General features: G+C 42.6%; 1 long non-coding RNA gene across 1 annotated transcript; it reads left to right on the top strand.

Moving 5' to 3' along the window:
* Positions 1-10810: 10810 nt before the first annotated feature.
* On the top strand, positions 10811-12696 carry LOC117546989. The gene is made up of 3 exons (XR_004569109.1): positions 10811-10881; positions 11435-11540; positions 11894-12696. It is a non-coding gene; the product is annotated as an uncharacterized LOC117546989 (long non-coding RNA).
* The last annotated feature ends 2049 nt before the right edge of the window (positions 12697-14745 follow it).

Below are 14745 nucleotides of genomic sequence, written 5' to 3'. Positions count from 1 at the left end.
TGCAAAATTAGCTTAAGTACAGGAACATATTAAAATAACTATATACATATAATGCAAAACACTTATTTTTAAAATGCACACACACACACATGTTTTATTAAAGCAAAAGACACTGTGTAGCGGAGGTTAATGTAACGTTAGTTTAATATGCTGGTTAAATGCAACAACTTTTCGGTTTCACCGGTAGGATTTCTACGGTCTTGGTCATGCTGACTCATATGATTCAAATGACTCAAATGACTCGTATGATCCGGATCTCTTCAATGATTGACTCAGAAGACTCCGAGTCCATAAAATGATCCGGATTTGCCATCTCTAATGGCCAGTCCGCCACTGCACCCAGCCCACGTAAACTGTCAACGGGGGGAGCCTCGCTGCGGGGAAACGGTGGACCTAGTGTCCCGATCGGAGTGGGAATAATAATAATAATAATAATCCGTGCATTTTATCCATTAATTTGCCCAACATTGTGGTGAAAAAACCACACGTTTAATCCATGTTGGTGTACAACTTCAAAAAGCATCGGTTTGTTTTCTCATCAGGAAATGCAGACCGGCACAAACAAACGATTTTTAATCATCATTCTCACGATCATTTAATATATCATATGTTCGCCGAATTGACATGAAAGCACTAATAAATGTAGTTTCATCCACTTGAGTTTACAACTACAAAAATAATCGATTTGTTTTTATATCACATCCTACGGGAGGAAATTCAGTAGCTCTCACTACCGATTTTTAATCCTAATGTAATCATCATCTTCACCACGATCATTTATGTTTATGTTCCCCGAATTGATATGAATGCACTGACAAATATGAATATACTGTAGTCAACTTCATTAAAACATTATTAACGTGCCTAAACTCAGTAATTCACCATTTCTACGCATGACAACACACTTTGTCCGTGTTTGGCTCTCTCGCCGCACAGTGAAGCGTTCCCGCATTGACGTCACTTCCGGCTTCCCCCAAAACTTCAAAATGAGTCGAAGGAATTTCCCCAGGATGTTCGAAATTATTGATATTTAACGGAACGGTATCACTTTTTCTTTTTTAAACTGACGGTTCGAGATTACTAGTAGCCCAATATTTCATTGCACAACAGTTGTTGGGATGCTGTCACAGGCTCTTTAACACCTATCACTGTGTATATCACAATTCAAACATCTTTTAAAAGTTGAACAAACCCCACACAGCTCAGTGAAATGTTGACTTTATTTGATCATTTCAGTAAAAACTAACGTTCATATTTCTCTTTTTGATTATAATCAGTGGCGTTTATATATGTGCAAAAGTGGTGGGGCACAAAAAACTTAGATGTCTATATATAAGCTTCTGCAGAGAGGTTCATGGCTGGCGAGGCACTGACTCTTCAGGTTTACAAATATTATATTTTGACCTAAATCAAAATATAATATTATTTTCAAAACCTTTTTTTGTCTGATGCTTCAATTAATTTTAACAGACAGTTCAACAGAAGGATACCCACAAAATGTAATTGTATCATTTAAATATTGAATTGTTCTCTCTTAGTAAGATCCCATTTTCAATAAAATGACTTGAAGATGAAGTCCATTTGCCTATCCTTCTGGACAAAAATCTCTATTACTTTTTTGTAAAAGTCCTCCCTATCTTCTTGTAGTTTCAAAAGTCTATCATAAATTTAATCGATAGATTTATGATTCGAAAATGATAAAAGTAGGATATTATCTGGCTGAACAAAACGTGCATTTATCTAACAGGTACGTTTCCCACAGATCTTATTTTGAGCTATTTTCTAAAATTCTATGGAAAAATCTCATTGCTTTTTTGTGGAGGGAAGCCATGCGCAGCTTACTTCCGGGTTTTAGGAAGCGTCACTGCAGCTCTCTCGTCTCCTCTTCACACACCACACTTTTCGCGGCACACGTACTTACAGCCAATCAGCTCTGAATTATGTGAGATGACGTATGGTGGGGATGGCAGCTCAGTGCTCCTATGGTCATTATTTTTTGCCACACACATTAAATAGGAAAATACTCTGAGCATGCACAGTGTAGTTTTTACAGTCACCGTTCACTTAGACAGTGAGAGGGAGGGGCATGATCGGGTTTTGTCCCACATGGCTCTAAACAGCTCAATAGGCACACACTGTAGACACTAATTAGAAGAACACCTACTAAAACAGCAATGTACAGACGAATCAGATGATTAAACATGATCTTAAAATATATTTTATATATATTTTAATTAATTTTTTGCATTTTGTTGTAATCATTATTTTTAATACTTTCTGCTGACACTAGGTGGGGCTGTGCACCTGCCCCTAATGACCAGTCACCACTGATTATAATACTGATGAACGTTCAAAACAAAGCACTTTGGCAACTTACCACATACGTTTTCAAATGCTTAATAAGCACCGTAACTTTCATGATATAATTTCTCCGTCATAATCGTTTGTTTCCGTGAACGGCCGACTGTTGTGCGACGCAAATGCTGCGGCTGCAAGTCATTGTGGGGCAGCATTTTCTCCTCTCCTTTCGGTTAGGGAGGTCCAGTGGTTCCTAAGCTAAAGGAGGTTATAAAGGAAGTTTGAAACCTCCTTTCCTATCATTCTAGAGAATTCGAACGGCACTTATCATGGCTGCCACTGAGGGACTTCCGGGTCATTTCAGTCTGTTAGGAAGGTTCCTAAGCTAAATGGACTATTGGACTTCAGCCCCAATCCCAAACCACTCCCTCGACCCTACCCCTCCGTGATGGAGTGAACTCCGTCTGTAGCCACACTCGCAGCTCAACGAGGCTCCCTCCTGTCAGATGGAGGAAGTAAATACAGCAGCAAGCTTTGGGACGGCCTCCCCTCTCTCCGGCAGAAACAGGAAATGCCGTAACTGTATGTAACAACGGTTTCAAATCAGCATCTCTTAGACAAAAAATGTAAATTAATAACTCAAATAAAACTCCAAATATCTTTCATTGTGTTCTTTTTTGTAAAGCTCTTTTAGTTTATAAGCTTCTTAGTTTTTGCAACAGTCTGTAAATATACACAACTTTATAATAAAATGCACACATTTACCTTTTTCTAGACTAAACACAGGTTTGATCCTAAGTTAAAAACATATGAGGTTATCATGAGGTTGTTAACATCGCAATTTATCAGTGGATGTTTGCTGGAACTACTTGTAAACAGCTTGTTTCCTGACGGACACACACAGCGTGACTCCGGTCAGGTAGAGACCGGTCTCAAGTCAGCATCGCTGCAGACTCGCTGTTTGAGGGCTTGATAGCCCACTCCCCCTCCACACTCGTTGGTTTGGAACAGCCCTCAATATGGCGGACCCTCCACGTGAACGCGCAAACGGAGGGGTAGGGTGTAGGGGGCGGTTTGGGAATGGGCCTAAATCTCAAAATGGCAAAAGAACATCGATAAAAATGTTCACAGAGAAGACGACAACAATTTTCACTTGCACGAAGCAATGTTAGACAAAAAACAAATGACCTGGTCCCTGACTACAAAATGCGAATACGAAATGCCTTCACGGAGTGCGTCGAGGCGCAAACTCTCATCCAAAGAACAACAGGAGGGTTTAGCTAGCGCCTCACTGCAATCTTTAAAGATCGTTTTCTCAAAATAACGTTATCTTACAAGTTGAGAGGGTTACGTTTGGTTTAAAATCGTCAATGTAATGCCATTAGAGGTTTTGTGTTGAACATAAAGTTAGCTAACTGTAGCTCACTCTACCAAAGGTTAGCATGTTAAGCTGTACTTTGTGTGGCAGGTCGCTTAATACAAAGAGGATCCTTCATTGTAAACTTTTCTTACAAATGTGTGTTAATCTACCTGAAATTGTAGGGACACTTTTTTCTACTCAATGATACAGACCATTGTTGAGAAGATGCAAGAAAACATACTGTAAATGAGTTGGGTCCGACATATACTTTGAGTAATGTTACTTTGCTGCTAAAAAATGAAACATTATCAGATGAGGACATCACCAAAGTGTGTGAGTCTCGTTCGCACAAAATACTATTTTGTGCGAACGAGAAAGTATTTTGTGCGAACGAGAAAGTATTTTGTTAGTTTCTCGTTCGCACGACAAAGTTACCGGTGCGCCAAGTAGGAAGTGGAGCACATAGGAGACAACCGTTTCATTGCAGACTGTTATGTTTATGTGGAGAAATGGCAGTTGTTACAGCCTGGCTCATAGGCTGCAACAAAGATGGGAGACTAGACAAGTTAAGTGTAACAAAAAGCATATTTATTTACAATACCACAAAAACCAAAGGTGTTCAAAGAAACCTAATAAATGTGGAAGTCAGTCATCAGTAATGGTTGCGTGTATGGCAGAGTTCCCGTTAGCCGGTAATTACCGGACTACGACCGGTAAAATATGCTGAAGACCGGCAAATCTAAATCTCTCCGGTCAAAGTGTCCGTTCAAAATAATTTCCGTTTAGCGCAATAACGCATTAGTTGCGCAATTTGAACCACGTATGTGACAGACAAAAGAGTATGTGACAGACAAGAATAGTCAATTATAATGTCTAACACTTCATGTGGAGAAAGAGATGTCCTGTATGGGTTGATTGTGCGTTGATCTGTTGGTAATGCCTCGGGGTTCCGGTGGTCATGTAAACAAATGCATAATGCTGCGCTATACTTTGTGGCCTCACCCAGTTGCATAGCGACACTTATTGTTTAGGTGTCTTTTAATAAGCAGGTAGTCATATCATTAGCTAAAACTAGCTGGATCTGATCGATATGGACATAAACGCGAGTCTAATCTGACGGGAGAGAGAGATCAGCTGCTGCTGACGAGTCGACACGCAGCTCTGCATGATCACCTGCAGCGGTGAGCGGACAAAACACATTCTTCAGGTCAGAATATCACACGTAGCTATTTTAATTACCTCTCAAACTACCTGAACTAGTTATAGATATGTTTAGTTTTACTGTCGGGTCACTCATTACTGATCCGCGAGTTGCATGATACTGAAGGGCTGTCAGGAGAGGGAGAGAGCGCTCCGTTTATTATTCCCGTGTTATTGTAAATAACTGAACACTTTTGAATAATGTAGTTAATCTACTATAATTAGTTTGTTTAATATCGAATCATATCAATTTGTTTTAAAGCACAATAAATAACAAAGAAGTCCTTTGACCGGCACTTTTCTCATTTTGTCCGGAAGATTTCAACTTTAACGGACATGTTGACCGGCGAAAAAATATTCTAACGGGAACTCTGGTGTATGGGTGTGTGCAAATGTGCAGAAACAAAGACGCAGCCGTGTCCAACAGAAGAGTGAGAGGGCAGTATGGGTTGGTGTTGGCCTTGTATGTAGACGGCCCAGGTGTGGCTCATCAGGTTGATCACCTGAAACACAAACAAGAGCCAGCAAGCAGAACACAAAGACAGAGACCTCTAGTGGAGTGGAGGGGGTCGTAACACAGTGCATACATTATTTGAGATATATTTCAAACTCGGACTTCATTTAGGGACATTTTGGCCAGGGGTTTAGAGCTATTTGTTTAAGCACCAGATTCACAAAACCGAAGAGTCTGTAAACCAGTCTGCTTTGATCTATGAATTCCTGTCCGTGACTCTCACAGTATCTGCTGCCCACCATACAGAACCCATACAGAAATGACAGATTTCCGAATCACCCTGTGGCTGACCTCGCATCTCACGCTCACCCCGTGGCTGAGCTCGCATCTCACGCTCACCCTGAGGCTGACCTCGCATCTCACGCTCGCCCCGTGGCTGAGCTCGCACCTCACGCTCACCCCGTGGCTGAGCTCGCATCTCACGCTCACCCTGTGGCTGACCTCGCACCTCACGCTCACCCCGTGGCTGAGCTCGCATCTCACGCTCACCCTGTGGCTGAGCTCGCATCTCACGCTCACCCTGAGGCTGACTTCGCATCTCACGCTCACCCTGAGGCTGACCTCGCATCTCACGCTCACCCTGAGGCTGACCTCGCATCTCACGCTCACGCTGTGGCTGAGCTCGCACCTCACGCTCACCCCAGTGCGGATTAGCTTTCTCTTCCCATCTCCCAGCACGATACATACCCCCTTCATCCTGGACCCTGAAGTTGCGACCGCCTCTGTGCGTTAGCACATAATCATCTGCCAGAGCAGCAGCCTCTGCAGCAGTTTTCACCTTACGCTCGCTGATGTAAACCGCAATGTGGCTGGGCACAGCATTTTTAAATAGCTCCAACACCATCAACTCACATAATGCGACATACGTATTTACTTTCAAAGAGTTACACCACCTACCGAAAAAAGTAACCAGATACCTGGCAAACTCAACATGGGTCTGTCCGCTAGACTTCTCCCAGGACCTGAACTTCTGTCGATATGCCTCAGGGACTAACTCGTATGCCTTTAACACCGCAGTCTTAACAGTCAGATAAACCTTGCTCTCTGCCACCGTCAGAGCAGAGTAGGCTTTCTGGGGCCTACCTGTTAGCACACACTGCAGCAATAAGGTGCTATTAGCATCTGACCACTCTCTGGTCTCAGCCACACGCTCAAGCAAGGAGAAAAACGTATCTGGATCTCGTTCATTAAACTGAGGCACAACCCGCAAATTACTGCGAACGTCAAATGGAGTAGCTCTACCAGGGAAATTAGAGGCCTGACCTGCACCACCAGCAGGAAAACCCAACCTCCGCTCCTCTAACTCAAGCCTTTTCATTTCTACCTCCCCCCTTATTTTTTCCACTGCCAGCTTCTCCATTTGTTTGCAACAACAGCAACTCCTTTCTCTGTTCAAAAGTCAGGCCTGTATCACTGCAGCCAGACGTACTGCCACTGTCTCTGCTAGGATTAACAGTATGTTTTCCTCCTTTGAAAACACCTAACTCAAACGAATTTGCCCTAACAATCTCTCTTATGTTTTCCTTCATCCTCTTATCCCCAACATCCAAGCGGAAATGTTCAGCCACACAGACCAGCTGCTCACGTGAGAAGACCTCCAGTAGCTCTTCTGTAGGCCCTCTCACAAACTCCTCCACACTCTCCATCATGACAACACTAAGTGCACGCTCACGCTACTACACAGCCACGCTACCGTGGCCCGTCCCTCTAACTGCCTCACAGCAGCGGCGCCGGATTCATTTCAGAAGTGGGGGGGGGCAAAAAGTGCGTGTGTATGTGACATACTTGCCAACCTTCCCGATTTTCGCGGGAGACTCCCGTTTTCCTCCCGGGGTCATATTTATCCCGCATTCTCCCGATTTCTGACTAAATCTGATTTGTTTCATTCTAACATAACGCACCAAATGTTACTGTTTCCACTCGGACTTCAATACAGCTACACCATTCTTTGGTTTCCATGGTAACGTCTCTTTAGTAGCGCGAGCAAATGAAAGTCTGAGAGGGTGTTCAGGAGGAAGATAGTCAGAGAAAACAGAACAAGAATGGACAACTCAACCCTCTGCTCACTCCTTTCCTGTACATTAAACTATACAGACCAGCCCACATATCATTCCATCTCTTCTTTTTTCCTGCTACGCTCTTGTTTGACAAGCTGAATGTTGACTGGTGTTTGACTGAAGTAAGCTCTGTGAAAAGTTCCAGTTATTAACTCGGTATTTACAAAGCTGTCATCTCCACATTTGGAGAAAGTTACAAGCCGTTTGACAGCAGCACATCTGCATATTTCACAGAAGGCTCGTTCAGTGGTTTTGCAAATAATTAACCACTCTCTGTTTTTGTACCATTCTGCATTGAAGTACCTTCTCTTTGCCCAAATAAGCTTTTATTTGCCCGTCTCAATGTCCCGACAACAAACCTCCATGCAGTCAGAACCAGCCTGTTTCGGTTCAACGATGCCGGTGGCGGCGGTTTTGACAGCCTCTGCGGCCGCAGAGCTGCTGCTGGGGTTCATCTGGCTGCGCTGGTTCTATGGTTGAAGGACCAGGCTCCGGAGTTGTGGATGTCAGGGATGTGACATTCAAGTTGTTGAATTTCAGCTTAGTTTGACTGTATTTTGTTTTCTTATGCGCCGGTTCTTCTGACATGTTTGCAAGTTTATCTATCTAGGTTAACGGCTGACACACACTGAACAACGTAACACATAACGTAAACAACGTAACAAATAAACACATCTAAGCTTTGTTATTGGTTGTAATGTACATGCATACATTTGAATGGTGTGACAATGTCCTATTTGATTGGATTAAAATGTACTTATTCTTCCTGTTATGTCTGCCTGCTGTATTTTACCTAATGCAAAGTGACCTGCTGCTCCATCGAAATCAGTCGCATTGACCCGAAGACACATTTTGAGTTGTATACACTGTTGGAAAGAGGAGATTCCTAGCTTTCTAACGATATCAGGATTGTTTTTGTACTATATTAAGCAAAATATGTCACATTATATAATGACTGTCACCGAGTAATCATTTTGAGAAAAAGGCCTTTAAAGTTTTCTCTTCTCTGGATCGATCTGATTGATTATTAGCAAATGATCAAAATAGTACGGAGGGAAGATATTTTTGTTTGGATTACTGGTCTGGGGGAAGCTCGCGAGTGTGTGTGTGTGTGTGTGTGTGTGTATACCTGTGTGTTTGTGTATTTTTGCGTTTGTTTCCAGGGGAAAACCCTCACGAGAAACACCGGCTGTTGTTATGCTTGCTGTGACGTCAAGTTACTCCGTTCTCCGCTTTTAATTATGCCGAAGCTTCAAAGCTGTATTTATCATCTGAATTTGCCGAAACAAGTTTAATATTCTGAAAGCCAAGACTTTGTTTAGTTGAAATCAGATGAAAACAAACTGTAACGGACCCTGCGGTGTAACTATGATTACTATGCCTTAAATTCATAATGTCAGCGGAGGGAGGGGAAGCGGCGCTGTGGAAGAGCAGAGTGGCGAGTGAGAGGCGAGCTGTGTTCTTCCCTTTACAAGCTTCAAAAATGCCTGTAGCTAATGAGATTGAATACAATAATCAAAAATAACAAAATATACACAGCTAGATCAGATGGCGTTCTGTAGAGGGGAATTATTGAAACGGGATGTGTAGTGTTCCGCGGCATCCGCTGCTGCGAAAATGTGGGGCAGGGCCGTAAAGCGGGGGGGCCATTGGCCCTTCCGGCGCCCTTGCCTCACAGAAACTAGCTAAACTCCCCGCTAGTCTTCAGGTGCTAGTTATGGCGGGTACTTACGCACTAAATACCGTAAGCTCGGCGAAGCGACCGAAAAAACCGGCAACCCCACCCGCAGCCTCGGAGTGCTCCCGAGCTAATAGCTCTAACCACTTTCACACCACACTAATAGCCCCCCCTACAACCTCCAAGGGAGACCGTACTGAAACCTAACAGGGACAATACCAACGGTACGTGACTGCCGTGAATAAAATAATCCGTGTGCCACCCTTACTGTCGTTCACAACGAAACACTTACCCTCGTCAGGCTACTCCCAAACAATCAGCTGCACTCAGTGACAACAGCTGCGCACAATCCGTCCCCACAACGGACATCCAGTTCGCACACGTTTCCCAGGTCCAAAGCAACGAGCCCCCATATGTTACAAGCCGGCTCATGGGCTGTATCATAAAACAGGGAGGCGAGACGAGAGGTAAGAATATATAGTTTATTTGTTTCAACACAACACTAAATGAACACCAGCAACAAGTCCCTGAAGCTGGCGCAGAGAGTGCCCAAAGGAGTGAGACCACGTAACCGGCTGGGCTCCTCCTTTATCCCGCTTCACCAGATGTAGCTCATCAGACAGGCATCCGCCCACAGGTGCGGTCTCATCAGCACTTGAAACAACCTGAACAAACCACAAACACACGGCACCCCACGTGATGTGGAGGGGTCGTCACACTGCCCACAGCTGTTTATAGAAGGAAAACCTCCACCTCTTTGCTGTCATACTAGTCAACCCTCTTGATCAGAGCCTTTCCTAAATAGTGGTAAGTTGTTTTACAGTTCAGTGTACGTTAATTTAGCAACTTAATGCTTTACTGCTGTTGAATAAACCCTATATATATATACATCCATCAGCAATCAATAAAACAAATCATCCAACACAAAATAGAAGAAATCTGGACCTATTCTATTTATTTTGATACAACAGCTTCTATAGTGACATCCTGCTCTTTGTTCAGGGCCTCCTCCTTCTCCCTCCTCTTGCGCCTGGCCTCCACCCAGGATATCAGACACAGCATGGCCCCTCCAACGATGGGGGGGATACCTGCCAGGTAGAAGGCCACGTCGTAGCTGCCCACTCTGTCCCTCAGGAACCCTAGAGCAGAGACAGAGATGTTCTTATGACCAGGGCTGTATCGAGGATTTCCTAAATACCGAGGTCCAAACATGCTAGGTGGGTTTGGGGGTATACCCCCCCGAGATTTCTGGGATTTTCATGATCTAGTTAGGGGCTTTTTAAGTCCTGTGGGGGGTCACAAATTGGATAATATATCGATTTCAAACCATGTCAGTGGGCTGCAGCATCAATTATTTTGAATCAGTTAATTGGTACTATTAATACGGTGGCCGGCAGGTGCAAGCGCGGAACAACGGCCCAAAACGCATACATTAGCAGGAAACACCTGCAAATAATGAAATGAAAAACAAACAAACCCTGAAAACAAATACAACAGAAAAACGCTGCATTTACAGAAATGATGCAAGCTAAATACAACACACAAACCCCGAAAACAAACACAACAAAAAAACGCGGCACGATATGCAAAGTCCAAAGCTCGTACAAATCCCAAAACACATACAAAAATAAAAACATTCCGGAAGTGCTCCAGGCCTCTAGGGGGTGCGCTACGTGGAACAGATTGATGTCTGACCAGACATAGAGAGAACGAACGAGAGTGATGGAAATCGAGAGGAAAGAAAGTTCATTTAAGTGGAGAAAGATATAAGAAGGTAAGTTTTGTTTTGATACATAGAGCGTCATATTTATATAGCTAGCGTTAGCGTGCCTAACTACTACACCAGCTGAGGAGAGCTTCACGTGAAGAGAAGATAAAGTGAGGGAAGAACATTGTTAAAAGAGATGACAAATCAAGTGCAGGCAAATAACACGGGCCATAGTGAGTACCGCGGAAAAAGGACATTTGAATTCTTAGCAGTTTGTTTATATGTATGTATTTGTGTATAGATGTTGCAACTATACAGAGCTTTAGCAATTACCTGTAACTATGGTCATGCTAATAAAGCTATTGAATTGAATTGAGAGAGAAAGAGAGAGAGAGAAGTGACAACATGTGAAGAAGGACAAAGTAATGACAGGAGAGTAGTGTGCATTAGACACGCTCAAGAACAAATAGAGAGAAGACATTCAAGGAGAGAGAGAGAACACAGATTCAACGATAAACATGATGTATCTTTCTATTTATTTAGCTAACACTATTTAGACTATGTGTTTTTGATTGACTTGATTAAATGGATTTACTACCATCAATGTATGTCTTTTCAGGCCGCCATGTTGTGTCCTTTCTGTGGCTAGCATCTGGGGACAGTTCAAGTGTTCTGTGGCTCCTGTGGTAAACATGTACCGTTTGTGGCAGAAGTTGAACACAACAGTAAGTTCGCTTTTTGTATTGTATCTGTTTCAAATGCAAGAAATAAGGATTCAACACACTGCTCTGTTTAGAATACTAATTGGCAGATGCATACACTAGTTATCAGCATGAAGGACACGTTTTTTCATTGTCTGTTTATGTGAAATATGTAGAAGCCATCATTAAATTGTAGACCAATGCATGATTAAATACACAAAACAGCTTATATTATACATTCATAATTGTGTATTAGTTCTATCTTTATGGAGAACATTATACATTTAGAATCAGATTTTGAGACAGTGAGCGGCTGGGAAAGTCACACCGCCATGGGGCACAAACATTTGCTGACGTGATGTTTTCTTCATTCTCAGGCATTCCATAAGGAGGGTCAGGAACTCATGCTTGGGACCACCAGTGTCCACTCCATGCTCAGTGTGTCCCTCATCCTCTGTTTGTCCCTCATCATCAGTGAACTTAACTGACATCTCATGAGAGGGATCGAATGAGGCACCTTTGAAGCCGCGGATTGCTCCATCCCACACATTGGCTCTATTCATATTGAACCTGCTGCAAGATGTATTTGTTATTGTTGCAGAGAGTTCTGCAACAATGTCCTCCGCAGTCAGGTGTTCTGTGCTGGGAAAGACAATGTGATGTATTATAATATTAAATGATGAAGCTATAATAAGATTTACAGAATAGAATAGAACAATTAAGTGGTAAAAGTAACAATGAATACCTTTGCTCCATTTTGTCTTCTGGCTCAGACTGGCTATCAATAATGAGAAGTGCATACACATTTGTGTAGTTGCTGCAGTGAGAAGACAGTTGAATCATTACTTTCAAATACATAATATATGCATGACAGTCATATTTACAAAAGGATGTCGATCTTCTTCCTGGTTTTTTTAATACATTGGGTTCTAAACTGACAACAGCACTTTGTCATACTCCTGCACAATCCTTGTAAACATTTGAAATGGATGCAAGAAACAATATCTGATCTTTGAAAAATATCTGTGGGTGTTTTTTGTATCGTCTTCACTAAGATGTCAGATGTTGTGGGTGTCATTTGGAAATGTATGAAAGTATAGTTGTTCTGCTTCCTGTCAATGTTACCCACTGTGATTGGAGGCTATACAAACAAACACATGTAAAATAAAGATACACACCAAACCACTGTGTCACGATGCAACTGTCAACATCGTTTACCTATAGAAGTGGTTCTGACCCGGGGCAGACTGGACCTCTTCCTGGAATGGGGTTGGTGCTCCATCCTAGTTTTACCCAGGAAATAAGTGCACACAAAGGTATTTATTGATTTCATGTTCACAAACTCAAACCTACATGGTATAATTACATGTTTAATTAGTCTTAGCCAATCAGACGCTGGTTGTGGGTGCCTGAGAGGTCTGATAAAGGTAAACAACAAATATATTCAAACTACTGTACTGTTAAAACATTCTGCTTCTTGTGGCACAAAATAATATGTTGACAATGTTTTATTTTACCCTGGCAAACTGACTGAAATAAAAATAAATTCACTTTAATTAAGAATAGATGCCACGATAAATCCAAACTGACCAAGTTACATTATATTGTTGACCGTCCTTTAACTCTCACATTAGGATTGACATTGGGGCACAATAAACCAACTCCTCTCTGCACCTATAATATATCTATATGATGTCACGAGTTACATTTAGGTGCACAGACAGTGCTGTCTCTTGACTTGCAAGCTCTTTCACCAAACAAGCTAACGCTAGCTGGGTAAATATGACGCTCTTTGTATCAAAACAAAACGTACCTTCTATATATCGACTTTTTCCACTTCGATCAACTTTGTTTCCTCCGGCTTCAATTTGCATCACTCTTGTTCGTTCTCTCTATGTCTGGTCAGACATCAATCTGTTCCACGTAGCGCGCCCCCTAGAGGCCTGGAGCACTTCCGGAATGTTTTTATTTTGTACGTGCTTTGGACTTTGCATATCGTGCAGCGTTTTTTTGTTGCGTTTGTTTTCAGGGTTTGTTTGTTTTTCATTTCAGGATTTTATTTATTTTATTTTTTTGATTTTGATATACTTTATTAATCTCCGTGGGGAAATTGTTTCTCTGCATTTGACCCATCCTGTATTAGGAGCAGTGTGCTGCCATTTTGAACGGCGCCCGGGGAGCAGTGTAGGGAACGGTGCCTTGCTCAGGGACACCTCGGTAGCACTTGGTCTTGCCGGGAGTTGAACTGGTGAGCTTCCAGTTGCCAAGCCGAGTCCCTATCGACTTCGCCACCACCCCCACGCCCCATTGCAGGTGTTTCCTGCTAATGTATGCGTTTTTGGCCGTTGTTCTGCGTTTGCACCTGCCGGCCACCGTATTTAATGATCTGGACATGCAGAAGAGGCTAAAAGGATCACAACACATTGTCAACATTCATTTTCCACGTCTCTCCTTTCCATAACCTGCAGCCTCTCTTCCATCTTCTTTAGTCTCTCTGTCCTCTACTCTCTCTCTTTGTTCAATCTCTCCCTCGTTGTTCACTGTTTGCTCCTCCTCCTCACTTGTCGCTCCTGCCAGTGAATTAAAAGCAATTCAGCCATTTAGTTCATTTCACTTGTTTGTTTGCATTCTTTTTTATTTAAATCTGTTTTGTTTGATTCTCAAAAGAGAACAAAGATGTAAGCAAATTGTGTTTTATACAATTGTATGTTATTATGACATCATAACTGCAATAGATGTATGTTATTTAAAAAGTATGCCTATTGTCTGTAAGGGAAACTTCTGCAGCAATGGAGAGTCAGGACTCAGAGAGACACGAGGAGAGTTGGAGCTTTGATGTCAAACAATGATGTTTATTACAAGGATACGGCCACAGCAGCAAAAGGTTCTGACTGCACGGTGGGTTGTCATGTCAATTCTGACCAGCCTATCTCTCGATAGACCTTTTAACTAGTTTACAGAGAGTTAATGAGCATATTGGGGGATGGGGCGTTAACACCTGGGAACACTGAAGATATCCCCCAACTGGAAATACTCAATCACTTGTCAGTGGTGTTTAGAAGCCAGCGTTCTCACAGTCGTAAAACCCCCCCCATCAGGCCATAAAACTGACCCTTAAGTGCTGGAGCACATTCCTTAAAGGAGATAACAGAATATTGGTGGGGTATGAAAGTCAAAGGAAATAAGGATAGCTCTATCTAGCGCTGAGAGAGAGAGAGAGGAAGAGAGA

Source organism: Gymnodraco acuticeps, unplaced genomic scaffold (genome assembly GCF_902827175.1).
Source record: "Gymnodraco acuticeps unplaced genomic scaffold, fGymAcu1.1, whole genome shotgun sequence".
Lineage (NCBI taxonomy): Eukaryota > Metazoa > Chordata > Actinopteri > Perciformes > Bathydraconidae > Gymnodraco > Gymnodraco acuticeps.
Note: the sequence above shows the minus strand (reverse complement) of the source record. Positions and strands in the feature narration are given on the sequence as shown.